The sequence below is a fragment of the Gopherus evgoodei genome, chromosome 4 (assembly GCF_007399415.2).
Source record: "Gopherus evgoodei ecotype Sinaloan lineage chromosome 4, rGopEvg1_v1.p, whole genome shotgun sequence".
Lineage (NCBI taxonomy): Eukaryota > Metazoa > Chordata > Testudines > Testudinidae > Gopherus > Gopherus evgoodei.
The window spans coordinates 10368164-10384430 of record NC_044325.1 but is presented as its reverse complement, the minus strand read 5'-3'; positions in this window follow the sequence as shown (position 1 = coordinate 10384430).

The following is a 16267-nucleotide window of genomic DNA, read 5'->3' as shown; positions in this document are numbered from 1 at the left end:
CCCCAGTCTTAACAAAGAGGGGAAGAAGATGGGTGTTGCAGTGTGGCTGGAAAGTTAATAAATCTGGGCTCTGGTGCAAGTTCCAAAATCGAGGACCCCTCACAGAAAACGGACGCCCTGTTAGCAGCCTTGTCTAATGTACACGGAGGGAGCTCCATCTTGAGTGCCTCTGCTGATCTCAACTGTGGCAGTATATCATGTGCTGTCCATCTGAGGGATTTGCTGTCCATCTGAGGGAAGCAGAAGGGGCAGTAAATGAAAACATTTACAAAGGGGCATTGTCCGGTGTTTAAACATTTGTCTTCTTGCGCTCGTCTAGCTGGTGAATTTCTCTTGACTGCACTGTCAGAAGCCTGCTTCCTCCTCCTCTGCAAGTGGGTTGAGGGCTTAGGAAGGAAGGTGGGAGATCGGGTTGACAAAGAGAATCAGGATATTATCCTAAGGATAAATGAGCTAACCCATCACTGCAAGTACTGGGTGGCTCTGTGCTGGTGGATTTCAATGCAATTAGCTCCCCAAATACCAAGACTGGCAGTCTGCAACCAGACTAAAAGGTCTTCTAAACAATCAGGGGACCACGGCCCCATGGACCCCGTCATGCACATTAATGTCACTGGCCTTAGCAAAGGGTATGTGTGTTCTTTGATGACAGGAGAATCCAGAGTTTGACTCTGGTCCATAAACATCATATCCCCTTTGGTCTAACTCATGATTCCATGGTGTTTTATTTACTACACTTAACAGCATTTAGTCAATAAACAAATACAGGTTAAACAGATAGAAGGTCTATCATGATCTTAATTACCTCAGCTCTCTGGCTTGCCTTTTGTTATGTACATCACAGATACTTGACAGCATTAACATTCCTGGAATTGTATCTGACCATCCTTTGTAAAGGGATTGAATACTACAGCATTAGTTTGGGCTCATGGGGCATTTGTGTCACCAACAGCAGCTTAATTATGGACATTGTTTACTAATCAGTATTAAATTGACAGACTATGAGGACTAATCAGCAGATTAACACAATAGTTTGTTTTCATTTTGTTCTTCTAGCAGTGTATTGAACGCAGGATTTAAAACAAGACCCCTTTTGTGATCATTACCATCCACATCATGGTGCGTGTGTGTGTATGTATGTACGTGTGTATACAAAAGAGATCTGTATATTTTATTCCTAGAATTTAGTGCTTGAGCGCAATGACTATGCTTAATAAATAACAACAATCCATAAATGTCAGGTTATATTTCATACCATTCAACATAAGAGCGATAAAACTTCCTTTTTGTAGCATCAGCAATTCCAGAAATCTTCAGGCTGCGTGTAAGCTTTCTGAAGGCATGAGCTGAGCCTTCTCTTTGTTCTGTCTTGCAGGCACACTGTGAACTCTCAACAATAAATAATAAAAAAAAGTAATATTTGTGCAGTAAGTATATTTAATATCTCTTTGTGTTGACTGTTCATCCAGTCACAAGCCAGTGCTGACTTTTGGGTGTTCACTGTTGCACAGATAAATGATTAGCCCCTACAGTGTAGATGTGTACCTGTTCTGCATGTAAAAGAACCCCAGATCTGCATGTGCAAAACCAGTAGCTGATCGCCAAACTGTGGGGCCTGCACATGCAACTGGCTGTTTGTCCATGCAAAGTAGGAGCATGCTCAGTTCTGTGGTACAGTTGGTTGAGTGTGTAAAAGAGGGCACACAAGAGTGAATGTTGAGGCAGAAAGTACTGCCCACGATGTCTTTTTAGCAGAACAGACTTCTTTGCACGCACGTTGCTCATCCTTCACTTCTTATTGCAGCTGAGAACACTTTGGGCTTTATAGTAATGTCAGTGATTTTGGCAGATCACATCTTCCAGGTCTGCAGGGGATAGACATAAAGTTGCCCATCTTGCCTGAATTGTATTCTTGCAATGGAGGTTTTCATATTGCTAGAAGTGTCTTGAATTTTGTATGCCGTATTGTTATACCATGTCAGAGGCCTAGTCCACACTACGCTGTTAAACTGATTTTAACAGCGTTAAATCAATTTAACGCTGCACCTGTCCATACTACACTGCTCTTTATATCGATTTAAAGGGCTCTTTAAATTGATTTCTGTACTCCTACAAAACGAGAGGAGTAACGCTAAAATCGATATTACTATATCAATTTAGGATTAGTGTGGACGCAAATCAACATTATTGGCCTCATTCTTTTACAGTAGCTACCCAGAGTACACTGCTCCAGAAATCGACACTAGCCTCGGACCACGGACGCACACCACCGAATTAATGTGCCTAGTGTGGACGCGCACAATCGACTTTATAATATCTGTTTTATAAAATCGGTTTAAGCTAATTCGAATTTATCCTGTAGTGTTGACGTACCCAGGGAGACAAGGTGGATGAGGTAATATCTCTTATTGGACCAACTTCTGTTGGTGAGAGAGACCAGCTTTTGAGCTACACAGAGCTCTTCTTCAGGTCTGGGAAACGTACTAGGAGTGTCATAGCTAAATACAAGATCAAACTGGTCCCTTAGAATTTGTGTTAATGACTTATGCTAAACTATCTGTTTGATCTTGACCTGAAGAAGAGCTCTGTGTAGTTTGAAAGCTTGTCTCTCTCACCAACAGAAATTGGTCATTTAGAGATTTTACCTCATCCACCTCGTCTCTCTTGAATTTTGTGGTCAGAAAACTCTGTTTATTTGAGGGATCATGTACCTGATCTTTGTTAGCTAATCAAATCAAAACTTATTTGATAATAACTAGGTGATTATCTTATGTTTTCTCACTCACCTTGGTTGTGCTTGAATTGTGGGTTTGGGATACAGGAACTTACACTATACCCCATTTCTCACCACTGTTGGTGGGAGAGGGAATAAAAGGATGTGAGGATGGGGTGAGAAGAGTGGTTACCTTCATTACCTCTTTCCTTCCATCAGAGCACTACTTCTAGGCAAAAGCCATTGTTACATTTATCTTTTCTTCGCAATATAATTAGATGATATGAGGGTAGATGATAACGTTAGGATATGTCTACCCTACAATGGCTAGAATGGCACTGCTGTGCCACTGTAGTCCTGTAGCACAGATGCTTCCTACATCAACAGAAGGGGCTTTCTCTTGATGTAGGTAATCCATCTCTTTGAGAGATGGTAGCTATATTGATGGAAGAATTTTTTCATGAACTCAGCTGCGTCTATAGAAGGGGTTAGGTCAGCCTAACTATGTTGCACAGGGCATAAAAATTTTCACAACCCTGAGCAATATAGCTAGGTCAATCTATGTCTTAGGTGCAGACCAGGCCTTACAGTCACAGCTGGAAGGAAAGTGAGGGGTCCTTCTCTTCTGAGATACCGCAAGAGACATTTGGCTTAATTCAGCCAGAATTTCTCCTGGGTTCAGTTCCCAGCTCTCTCTGACCTTTGAGAAGTCACTTAATCTCATTGTGTCTCAGTTCCCCACCTGTAAAATACTTCCTGTCTCCTACCTGTTATCTATTGAGACAGTAAGCTTTTTGGGGTGGAGACAGTTTCTTACTGTGTGTCTGTACAGCCCCTGGCGCAATAGGGCTCAGCTCTCAATTGGAGTTCCTGGTAGTGTTCAAACACAATAAGATGTTGCGTTGCAGACAAGCCCCAAGTAACTGTCTTCTTTGCCTGGGCCAAGGAAAGGATGGAGGGTTCCTTTTCATCCCCTTCTTTCTCCTGCACATGAATTTGGTCACAACCTAGTCCACAGCATTCAAGTCACTGTGGCAGCAAGTCATTATCTTGCTTGTGAAAAGATTGCAAATAGATGACTGGATACAGTCTGCTGGACATTTTAGTGCAAAGTCAACATCCTTCTGGCCTATATGTTCTCCATTTTTGAACTAATTAATGTAAAAATCCTAATCTTTGTTTTTGCATCCGAGCCACGCAGTGTAATCTAGACTTTTGGAAGCTTCCATCCCAGGCACACCACATGATCCATTGTCTACAGCCAAGCACTGAGGTACAACCGTATCTGCTCTAACCCCTCAGACAGAGACCAACACCTACAAAATCTCCACCAAGCATTCTCAAAACTACAATACCCACACGAGGAAATAAGGAAACAGATCAACAGAGACAGGCGTGTACTCAGAAGCCTCCTACTGCAAGACAAACCCAAGAAAGAAACCAACAGGACTCCACTGGCAATCACATACAGTCCCCAGCTAAAACCCCTCCAGCGCATCATCAGGGATCTACAACCCATCCTGGACAATGATCCCACACTTTCACAGGCCTTGGGTGGCAGGCCAGTCCTTGCCCACAGACAGCCTGCCATCCTGAAGCATATTCTCACCAGTAACTGCACACTGCACCATAGTAACTCTAACTCAGGAACCAATCCATGCAACAAACCTCGATGCCAACTCTACCCACATATCGACACCATCACAGGACCTAACCAGATCAGCCACACCATTACCGGTTCATTCACCTGCACGTCCACCAATGTAATATACGCCATCATATGCCAGCAGTGCCCCTCTGCTATGTACATCAGCCAAACTGGACAGTCTCTACGGAAAAGGATAAATGGACACAAATCAGATATTAGGAATGGCAGTATACAAAAACCTGTAGGAGAACACTTCAACCTCCCTGGCCACACAGTAGCAGATCTTAAGGTGGCCATCCTGCAGCAAAAAAACTTCAGGACCAGACTTCAAAGAGAAACTGCTGAGCTTCAGTTCATCTGCAAATTTGACATCATCAGCTCCGGATTAAACAAAGACTGTGAATGGCTTACCAACTACAAAACCAGTTTCTCCTCTCTTGGTTTTCACATCTCAGCTGCTAGAAGAGGGCCTCATCCTCCCTGACTGAACTGACCTTGTTATCTCTAGCCTGCTTCTTGCTTGCTTATATATACCTGCATCTGGAAATTTCCACTACATGCATCCGATGAAGTGGGTATTCATCCACGAAAGCTCATGCTCCAAAACGTCTGTTAGTCTATAAGGTTCCACAAGACTCTTTGCTGCTTTTACAGATCCAGACTAACATGGCTACCCCTTTGATACTTTTGGAAGGATAAGTCAATGTTTGTGAGCTCACTTGGATTTAATGTAAACAATGATGGGCTAATTCACTAAAATGGCTTAGACCCATCCGGATCTACTTTCATGAGCTGTGATGTAGGGCTGGGAGCCCAGGAGTTAGAGCTGCAGATTTAGAATGCCTCAATTTTTGAGTGCCCAGTTTAAGACACCTTACTGGGGCCTGATTTTCAGAAAGTGCTATATTCACACCCTGTGATAATCCAGACTTCTAAAAATTTCTCAAGGTGGGTGTTTGAAAATCATTTGTCACTTTTGAAAGTCTTGGCCATTGTTAACTGGAGCTATGTCATGGTTTCCTTTGAAGCCACTTTTCCTTCCTTTCCTTTTCCACTGTCCACTCTTCCTCTCTGTTTATTCATTTACAAAGGAGGAATTGGGTTTTTCAAACACAGAGGTGCTGCAGAGTGTGTTCATAGATATAAAGGTACACGAATAAGCAGGTATTTTAATTACCATAAACAGAGTTATAAGCACTTGACACCTGAACCAGCCTTTTTAAAATAAATTGTTTGGTTCCTGACCATGGGCTGTTGGGGAGGTGGTAACTTTTGCTAGCTGAGCCTGCTATATCAGGCTGCATCAATCAGATCAGTTTAATACAGGGTGGCTTTTAGAGAAGCTCTGTGTTTATTTTCTTTAAGAAGTACTTGTGAAATGTTTGTTTCATTAATCATATTGTAGTGTTAATTAGCTGGTTGGGTTACTCATCAGGAGGAATGGCTAATTTGGGCTTCTTTTGTTCCTCAGGCAGTAGGTGACATCTGGCTAGTTGGTGCCAGAAATGGTGTATCCTTAAAAACATCCCAGTGCTTAAAACAATGAAATGACTAAAAGGTGGGTTTTTGGTATATTTCCAAGGACCTGATCCAACTCCCACTGAAATGAATAGGAATCTTTCCCAGTGACTGCAATGGGAGTAGGATCAGACCCCATAAAAGGGTTTCTCTACCGCACTGCAGACTAGAGAAACAACATTTGTGAATACCCACAATAAGAATCCTCTTAGCAGGTTTATGATATGCACAAGTAGTACCTGCAGGCCCAGCGTCATGTCCAAGTTTTGCTGTGTGCAGCTCTAAAGGCACAGAGAAGGTAGGACCAGTGCTGGGGCCAGTTCTGTGCTATCTGAGAGGGAGAGCAAATAAATATCAATTTTGCTGATGTTCACAAATGTACAAAATCTGGAATTGTAGAGAAGCTGCATCTGGAATTTTAGTTTCAATGTTAAAAACAACAGCAACAAACCAACCAGTCAAATCTAAACAAGGCCAAGTGCAAAAATTAAAAGTAGAAAGGGAAAGAATTTTTCATGTAGAGTCTAGTTTAAATTATATTTTCCAGTGGAAAATGCCTCCTAGATCCCTTACTTTAGTTGGATGCCTTAATCCTTCACCACACCCAGTATTTCAGATGTCCCAACCTGGGACCTAATGAGCTACATGAACTACGAAGCAGCTATTTCTTAGGTCAGCAGCATTTCTGTGTTGGAGACTATAGGGGAAGCAGGTTGGATTTATGATTAACACACAAGAATACAAGCTTATAAGACCTGGGTTCTCTTCCAGTGTGACCTTGGACAAAATCAGAGAACTTCTCTATGCCTCAATCACCTTAGCTGTAAAATGGGGATACTGTAATAATATTCATCTTCCTCACATGGGAGTTGTGAGACCAAATTAATTAGTGCATTTAAAATGCTTTGAGGATTTCCTCTGATAAGTGCAAAGTAGGCTCTCAAGCTGTCCCTGGTTATTAGGTAGAACCCACTCTCAGCCCAAAGTGCTATAGCAACAGACAACAGTTGACTACAAGACAGAACAGGCCTTTGCTGTAGTTAGGGATCAGACTGGGCAAGCACCCACCTGAGTCACCAGATTGAGACGTTGTTCATTGTAGATTGTGCAGATGTTCAAAATATGATTGTGTGAGCTCCCTGCTGAGCTCCTTTGGCTTGGCTCTTTCTTGATTAGAGAGTGTGGGAGATGCCCCCCAAGGATGCCATGAGAGGCAACAGGTCTGCTGCTCCTCTCTGAAAATGTGCTGGTGATGATGAGGATTGCAGAGCATTGGGTTCCCCTGGAAGATAATTTTGTCCAGAATTAACAAACCTCTGTGAATTGAGCAAAAGGACAACTCCTGTAGCTAGCAGTAGTAAATAATTCCTCTTAATGTGCCTTGGCCAGCACAGGTAACATTGCACACACAAAGCCAACTTGGTACATTACACAAGGCTTTAAAGAAAACTGCCTTGAAAAATTTCCACCCAGTTATCAATATTATATTCTTAATTTATTCAATTACAGCAAATTAAGAAGTTCTTAAATCAGTTAAAAGGAGGGAAAACATTATTCTTGATCTTTGTGCACATTCTACATTAAACGATATAGGGCTAGGCTGGGAACCCCTGAATGGGATTACTTATGTGAGTAACTGCTCACCAGTGTGAGCAAAGAGTTCACAATCTAGCCCCTACTGGGTAGGGAAGATGCTCATGGGCCCTCATTTCTTATCACTCTGTCTCAGATGAAATGCCAAATTGCATTTCTAGGCGGGTGGAGACACCAACAAACTCACTTAAATTATTGCTAATAATAGAGATGTTAATATGTCGCTCTGCATGTGACTGTACCTCCCTCCAACAGCTGCATCTTGTGTGTCAACAAAGGATCTAACAGCTGCATGAGGAAGGGAAAGTGGCCTGTGTTAATTAGAAACTCTTCCTCAGCTTTTCCCAGTGGCAAGCTATCAGTTGGTAATTACAACGCACCAGTAACTCCCCATTCTTCTCTGCTAATGCTGGACAGTGAGCTAACAAGGAGGAGAGGAAAAGCTAGCAGAGGAGGATATACTGTGAAAGAGCATTGCTTGGTTTCAAGTTCACACTCTAACAACAAAGACAAAGCAAAACTGTTTGGGGAATGTGTGTATCGCTCTTTTAAAAATGAAGCCTTTATAAGGTAGGGATCTTTCCAATTTTTATGCTTTTTAAAAAAAGATTCTCCTGTCAAAGATTGTTTTAAAATTATGAACAACTCTCAGTTGCAGCTTCATTGTGGATTTGCCACTAACTGCCCCAGGAGTGCAAATTGGTCCCTTGTCCTCTTGCTCCGGAGCACAAAGTTTTCTTTGCCAGACCTTTCCCTGGTGCAGATAACCTATTACTTCACAGCAGGTCAGTTGTTCTGACTGACACATTGGAAGGAGTAGAGTCATTTCCACTTCCCTGTGACCCATGATGTGGGGATCCATGCAGGAAGGTAAACGGAAAGGTAGGTGAGGTAATATCTTTTATTGGACCAACTTCTGTTGATGAGAGAGACAAGCTAATTTACTTCCCTCCCCCATGCCCTTCAGGGGCACCTGGGGTGAGCTGTGAAGAGAACAAATGTTCCAATCCAAGTTTTTAACATATATACCTGATCTCGAAACCTTGTCACTAATCAGTGGCTCAAGTCCTGAGCTGGGTTAAATTGACCGCCGCTGAGCATCTGGCCCAGGGCACCTATGACCATGTTGTTTAAGATGTTTTATCAATAACAAGATGGACATCTAAGTCCGAGAGCAGGCCCAAAATGGGAGTGGAGGGGGACTTTTCATTCATTTTCCCCCCTTCTTTTGGTTAAAATTTCAATTTCAATGATAATTTTTGTTGAATAAACTCCTCAAAACTTGAAAAGTGTCATCAGCTCTATAGCTGGTTAAAAAAATGAAAAAATAAACAAAATAACCAATATTGCAAACATTTTGTCAAAATTCACCCCATCCCTTTTTCCCCATGAAATTCGATATTTAGATTAAAGTTTTCATCAACATTCCAATCATTCCAGCCAGTATTACTAGACACTGTGATTGGAATGACTTATGTATGTACACAGAGGTGTTACTTTTGGATACTCAATTTCACTTGTTTCGGTGAGATGGGGGCACAAGCTCTGTTTTCAATTTTAGATGGTATCTATTTTGTGCAATTCATTTTTAATGCATTTTAAAATTCTGCTGCGTGTCTTGGATTTGGTCCTAATTCAGCACCTGCTTAACTTTAAAAGCACATGCTTCACACCATTCCTGTGCAGCAAAACACTTAAACATTCTTGTATCTCCTTGACTTTAGTGGGATTTAAGTACCATTAGCAAAGAGTTCTGTGGCACCTTATAGACTAACAGACATTTTGGAGCATGGGCTTTCGTGGGTGAATACCCACTTTGTCGGATGCACTTTAAGTACCATTGGTGCTCAAAGGTATCCACATGCTTAGATGTTTTGCTGAATAGGGATAGAATTACGTACATGCTTATAGTTAAGCTAATGCTTAAATTCTTTAATTAATTAATTTGCAAACTGGATACCATCAGATTAGGTCTGAATAAAGACTGGGAGTGGTTGGGTCATTACAAAACCTAAACTTAATTTCCCCAATACTAATTTCTCCCTACTGTTACTCACACCTTCTTATCAACTGTCTGTAATGGGACACTCTTTTACCACTTCAAAAGTTATTTTTCCTCCCTTGGTATCCCGTTGTTAATCGATTTATCTCATTAGACTGACCTCACACTTGGTAAAGCAACTGCCATCTTTTCATGTATGTATACCTGCTCCTGTATTTTTCACTTTATTCATCTGATGAAGTGGGTTCTAGCCCAGAAAGCTTATGCCCAAATAAATTTGTCCGTCTCTAAGGTGCCACAAGGACTCTTCGTTGTTTTTGCTGATACAGACTAACCCAGCCACCACTCTAAAACCTTTACTGACTCAGGGTGTTTAGAATCAAGGAGGAGAGACAGACAAGCAGAGCAGGGAATTTGGCTTAAACAATCTCCCAGAGCATCAGTTAAGGCTTCCGTTAGGTCAACTTTATATCATTAGACCAGAGAGACAGGCACTTGGGATGAGACCTTGAGCATCAAATTTCTAGCTGAAATGAGTTTTTATGGCCATAAAAGAGTTCCACAGTGTTGGATAGATGCGTTTGTAATGGAAGTAGCCATCAAACTGAATGGAGACTTGGAAAGAGCAGTGCTTGATAACAGCTGTGTTGGCACTGAACATTTTTAGAAAGCAGCTCTGTACCATAGATGTAGAATTCTTCTACAGAATTTGCATACAGAAAGCATGGAATGCTCTTTACTGGGTAAATTCTTTGCTTCTGCTATTTATTACACTCTCTCTTTCCCTTGAGCATAAGTGGCTGCAAAGGCTTTGAGTTAGTAGAGAAAACAGGTGTGCCTGTTCCAAAGAATGAAAAGCATGTATTCCAAGTGAAAGTAGGGTTGTTGTTTAAAATAAGATATATAATACCAGGCTTCTCTTTGGGGGTCAGCCTAAACTGACTGCTTGGCAAAGATGGATTAAGGCATAGGAACTATAAACCCAGGCCTAGAATCCTAGCTCCCGGAGTCAATTGATTACATCAGAATATATTTTCATGGGGCAGTTCACACTACTCAGAGCTATTGTTACAGGCTGTCTGCAGACTCAGGCAGACACCAATGCATGGGTTATGTTCAGGTTACATTTTTAAGCTTTTCTTCACAACTGTGAGGGCTAAAAAAAGTAATGACAGTTGTGAAAAAAAAGTTTTAAAATGTGCCTAGTACTACCAGAACACCCCCACCAGCTTGGGACTTGTGGGGCTTGGGCTGTGGGGCTGTTTCTTTGCTGTATAGACTTCTGGACTTGGGCTGAAGCCCGAGGTCTCAGACTCTCCCACCATGCAGGGTCCTAGAGCCTGGGCTCCAGCCTGAGCCTGGGAGTCTACACAGCAATGAAACAGCCACTAAGGGATAGCTCAGTGGTTTGAGCATTGGCTTGCTAAACCCAGGGTTGTGAGTTCAATCCTTGAGGGGGCCACTTAGGGATCTGGGGCAAAAATCAGTACTTGGTCCTGCTAGTGAAGGCAGGGGGCTAGACTCAATAACCTTTCAAGGTCCCTTCCAGTTCTAGAAGATAGCTATATCTCCAATTATTATCTTTTTTATTAAGCCCCCCAAGCCCTGCAAGCCTCAGTTGGCTAGCATGAGCCAGCCACAGGTGTCTAGTTGCTGCATAGACATAGAGAGACTCTTATGGCTAGTCTTTGCCCTAACCAGGTTATTCCTAAATAGGTTTGGGAAATGCGGAATTTAAATGCATGGAGTTTCTCTGGAATTGGTCCATTGGTGGTAGTAGCTTTTGCCTCCCTCCTCGACCAAAGCAGCTGGAGCTGTGGCTCTCAGAACTATACATCTCCTTGCTGCCTCCCACCTTCCCTGCCTCCAGGAAAGCCCAGATTCAGCATGCTGGAATTTGGCTAAGACACCAGGGTTAATACCCTCAGTCTGGCAAAAAGTGCTGTCAAATCTTTAATGACCACAAGTGGTCAGGACCTCACTTTTATATGTCATGTGAAAGACTGCATCCCCAGCAGCACTGTGCCCCAATACCATTTTGGGTCACTGGTTCCGTAGTGCCTCAGAGGGCAGAGATCCATCTAATGAATCGCCATCATCCCTTCTTATAACAACTAGATGTTCCATGGAGGTCTCTAATCCAAACACTGACCTGACCCCTCCCGACCCTGCATAGCTTGTGAGATCTGATGGGATCACAGCATAAGGTGGTATATGGCTAATTGATTTTACACCATGTTTGGGGATAGCGGCACTATCTTTCCTTTTGTGGAGAAGGACAAAGTGTATAGTGACAGATATTGTAATTCTTCTGGTGTTTCTGCTCTGTTTGTCAAATCATTGTTTATTTTTTCATTGAAAATCACTGAGTTCTGAATGGAGGTGAAATATGAATGGATATGGAAGAGACACGGGCCAAAGGAGAACACCTAATGGTGATATCCTCTCTCTGTCCCGTCACACAGAATCCTGGGAACATACCCAGGATGGTCCAGTAGATTGGATGTGGGTTGGGGAGAGAGAAGGCATGTGTTCTAGCCTGGCTCTGCCACCTACTCACCATATACCAAGTCACTTATACTCACATTTGCAACTGTGGCCTTTAATTTTTGAGTGTCCCGTTTTTTGCGTGTCCATCTTGAGATACCTACATTTTCTCAGGTTGAGACCCAAACACTGAAGCATCAAAAATCAGTGGCCTCTTGAAAACTCTGGAGTAAATCTGTGTGTCTCAATTTCCTTGTTAGATATTTATATACCATATGGATGAACATGGTGTAGAAATTTAAATTTCATGTATAGAACAAAAGTAAACTTACCCTTCATATTCTTTATTTGGGCTTGAAATAATGTTTGAACAATGTCCTTTGTATGTAACTTACAAAAGGCTTCACTGTTTTAAAATAAAGCTTCAGGGTTGAAGGACAAGTGGACAATTTTGGAAGCATCTCTTTTTCATGGTAAGAACAGCATTAATTTCTTAACGCTTGGTTTTGTGTTCAGGGAGGGAGAGTGTATTCCCATGGTTTCAAAAGAAAAGTATATTGAATATGGCACCCCCGTCTTCTCTCTCTTCTTTGTTCCTCCCCACGTCCTTAGGATTCCTTACAAATTACAGTCTTTTTAGATAAGCGAGCACTGTGCTATTTCAGCCACTTTGGAGGGGAGGGGGGTAATATAATAGGCTGAGAAGTGTTTTCTTACAATCTTAGTTGGATTGTTTGCTGTGGCCTGCAACAGGGTTCAGGGGCTTGGACTCTGACAGCCCCATTGGGACTCTGTGTGGAAATAAGAGTTCTGCTGCAGGATCAGGACCTTCAACATTGCTTCACACTTAGGACACAATAGCATCGTGATTTGTATAGGATGACAGTGTCATTGTACTGGGTAGATAGTGTGGCAAAAGAGGAGCTGCTGTGTAAGGATCTAAGAACACTGATATGTAATGTGCTTCTTGAGAGAGTTAAAAAGCTTTTCTTGTGAGGCGGGGAAAGGTGGACCCTCACTTGTCAGAAACTTCCTAGTGGTAGAACATTGTTACTGATATTCCCTAGACATCTAAATTCAGTTCATTTAACTGAGAAAATATGTCCACCAAAGATGCCAAATGTGATAGCCAAATTTCATCTTTAAGACAGCCCAAAAGCTCAAAAGGATAATCCATAGAAAGCAACAATATATCTGAGGGAAGTCTGAAGAAATGGGTCAATACCTTACCCCAGGATAACCAACAGACTCCCATGTGTAGAAGTAATGTTGAGGGTTCACGTCCATGTCTCTGGAAAGAATGTTTCTATAAAAAAAATTCAAAAAATATCTTCTACTGTTATGCATGTGGGCAAAAGACAACAAATCAAAAAGTCTTCAACCATCTCATCACCAAAAATATAACAAACGTATGGAAGATTAGCCACGCTAGCAAAGTCTGTCGATTCATCTATTTCCAAGGCATTTTATGGACACAGCTGCAAGTGAAACACCAATTGTTTTTCCACTTTATCACGTGTGTCAGGTATTCTTCTAGACACCATATTATTTGACAGGGGAAAAAAATTAATTGCTTTCCTTGCTTCTCTCCTAGCACTATGTTTGCCATGTTCTTCACTGTTGGAATAATCAGTTCTTCAGCAATTGTGTGCAGTTTTCCAGCTTTAGCAATTCTGTAGCTAACTTTATATGAAGCCTTGAGAGCTTTCCTATTGACATAGGTTGTGTTAATAATGCTCAGCTTTCCAGCCTTCACTTAGCATAATTTTATTTGAAAAATTCTACAGCCTTATCTTTGCATGGAGCATGTTTGATAGCTAAATAACAGCTGAGTTTGCCTGGTTTTATACGCTCATCAGAAAGCACTTTGTAACTTAAAACACATTTGTGGAAACTGTGTATCTTCTTGTACCACAAAGGTGTAAAGCCAAATTTAATGTAATGATCATCACACATCCTGTTCTTCTTTGTGCTTTCATTACATTTGTCACCTTCTATATTTTTATGTTTCTCCCCAATGATAATAATTAACGAGGCTTCTCTATCACTGACTACACTTCTGTTGTCACTTTGATCCTTGTTGAGTACATGTACTTTTTCAATAGTAGATATATTTATCTTTTTAATCCTTCTGCGTTTTAACTACTGATCCATTTTTGTCACATAACCCTTATTTTCACTTTAACTAAAATTATTTTGTGGTATAGTCCTGAATGGGCAAGTTCTGGTACTACCAGAACACCCCCGCCAGCTTGACCTCTCATGTACAATATGTGGTCCCGCTTGGCAGAGAATGCCATTTTGAGAACAAAATGGTGTCCTCCGTGCAGCAAAAATGCCAGAACATTGTTCTGGTGCATTCTGGTCACAGTGCAGTTCTGGCCCTGCTGCCCCCCGGCTCAAGGGATAGATCCTGCATAACCCACAGTGGACCCCCACTGATCCAGGGACCCCCTCTGAATCTTATTTTGGATAAATGAAATAGATTAAGCTTCTTTAGTCTCTCACTGTAAGGTAGGTTTTCCAGACCTCAAATCATTCTTGAAGTTCTTATCTGAACCCTTTCCAACTTATTAACATCCTTTTGAAGCATGGACACCAGATGTCAAGGCTGATTCCCAGGGCCAGCGCTACCATTTAGGCAGCCTAGGCAATCACCTAGGGCCCCAGAATAATTGGTGGGCGCCGTTTTGCTGGAGGGGGCGGCAGGCTGCTCCGGTGGAGCTGCCACAGTCGTGCCTGCGGACGGTCGGCTGCTCGCGTGGCTCCGGTGGACTGCCCGCAGGCATTACTGCGGCAGTTCCACCGGAGCCACGGAGCACCGGACCCTCCGCAGGCACCACTGCGGCAGCTTCACTGGAGCTGCGGGACCAGCACGCGAGGCGGCGAAATTGCCGTCCGCCTAGGGCGCTCAAACCCCTAGCGCCGGTCCTGCTGATTCCCCACTCTGGCACTTGGAGTGCAGAAGGTGGGGACCCACAAGGACTCTAAAAATTAATACTGGTCACTCCAGGCTTGTATTAAACTCCCAGGGTTACAGCTTTCTCTAACCTTGGATTGGTAGATGCAGCTGCCACCCAAGTGCAAAAGCCCTTTGAGATCCCAGGAAGGCACACTTGGGAATTCCTTCCTGTGGGGTATCCCCAAGCCCTTTCACCACCCCTCTGGGGAAGAGCTGAGAAAGGGGAGGGGGGAAGGAAGTCAGCTGTTGCCACCAGCTAACTAAACAACATGTGCACAAACCTCTTAAGATACAAAAATCCAATTCTGTTCTTAAAAAAGATAAATTTTATTAATTAAAAAAAGAAAATACGTCTGGGAACTCAGGCTTTTGCTAGATTAGCACAGGGGAATCCACAGGCCATAAAGAAATAAAAGGGATAAACCTAATGGCATCTTCCTAGACATTTCCTGATCTACTTACGTATCTGGGGATTTAGATGAGTAGTTTCTAGGTATGATGCCAATGATTTTTCATACCTGACCCAAGCTTCTCACAGCATAACTGCTCCCTGTCTGTCTCTCCCTGAGAACAACAGACAGACAAAAGGGGAGTCTTGTTTCAATTTTTATAAGTTCTAGCCTTCCCATTGGCTATTTTGGTCAGGTGCCCACTTACTTCCTTTTATCTATGCATCAAAGTGAGACTTTTTAACCCTTAACAGGTAGAGCAATTAGAGAACAGCTACTAAGAGGGATTTTATAGCTACGGGCTGACTGGTGTCTATAAAAGGGAGCTACCCGCCCACCCCCACCCCCCTACATTTATCACATCAGAATTGGGCACAGTATTCCAGTAATGGATCCAGTAATGCCATATACTGTTTTAATACCGCCTTCCAACTTTACTCAGTATTCTCCTGCTTAAACATCCAAATATTGTGTTAGCTTTCTAAAGGTATGTCTACACTACCCGCCAGATTGGCGGGGAGTGATCGATCTATCGGAGATTGATATATTCCATCTCATCTAGACGCGATACATCGATCCCTGAACGCACTCCCCGTCGAGTCTGGAACTCCACCAGGGCGAGAGGTGGAAGTAGAGGTGACGGGGGAGCGGCGGCCATCGATTCCGCGCCGCGAGGACGCAAAGTACGTCAATCTAAGTCCATCTAAGATATGTCGACTTCAGCTACGCTATTCTCGTATCTTAGATCGATTTCGCCCACCCCCCAGTGTAGACCAGGCCTTAGCCACCACATCATCCTGAGTGCTTACATTAAACTGATTGTCCACCCGCGTCCCTAAATCCCTTTCAGGATTGCTTTTTTCCAAACTACAGTTCTCCACCCTATAAGTGTGAC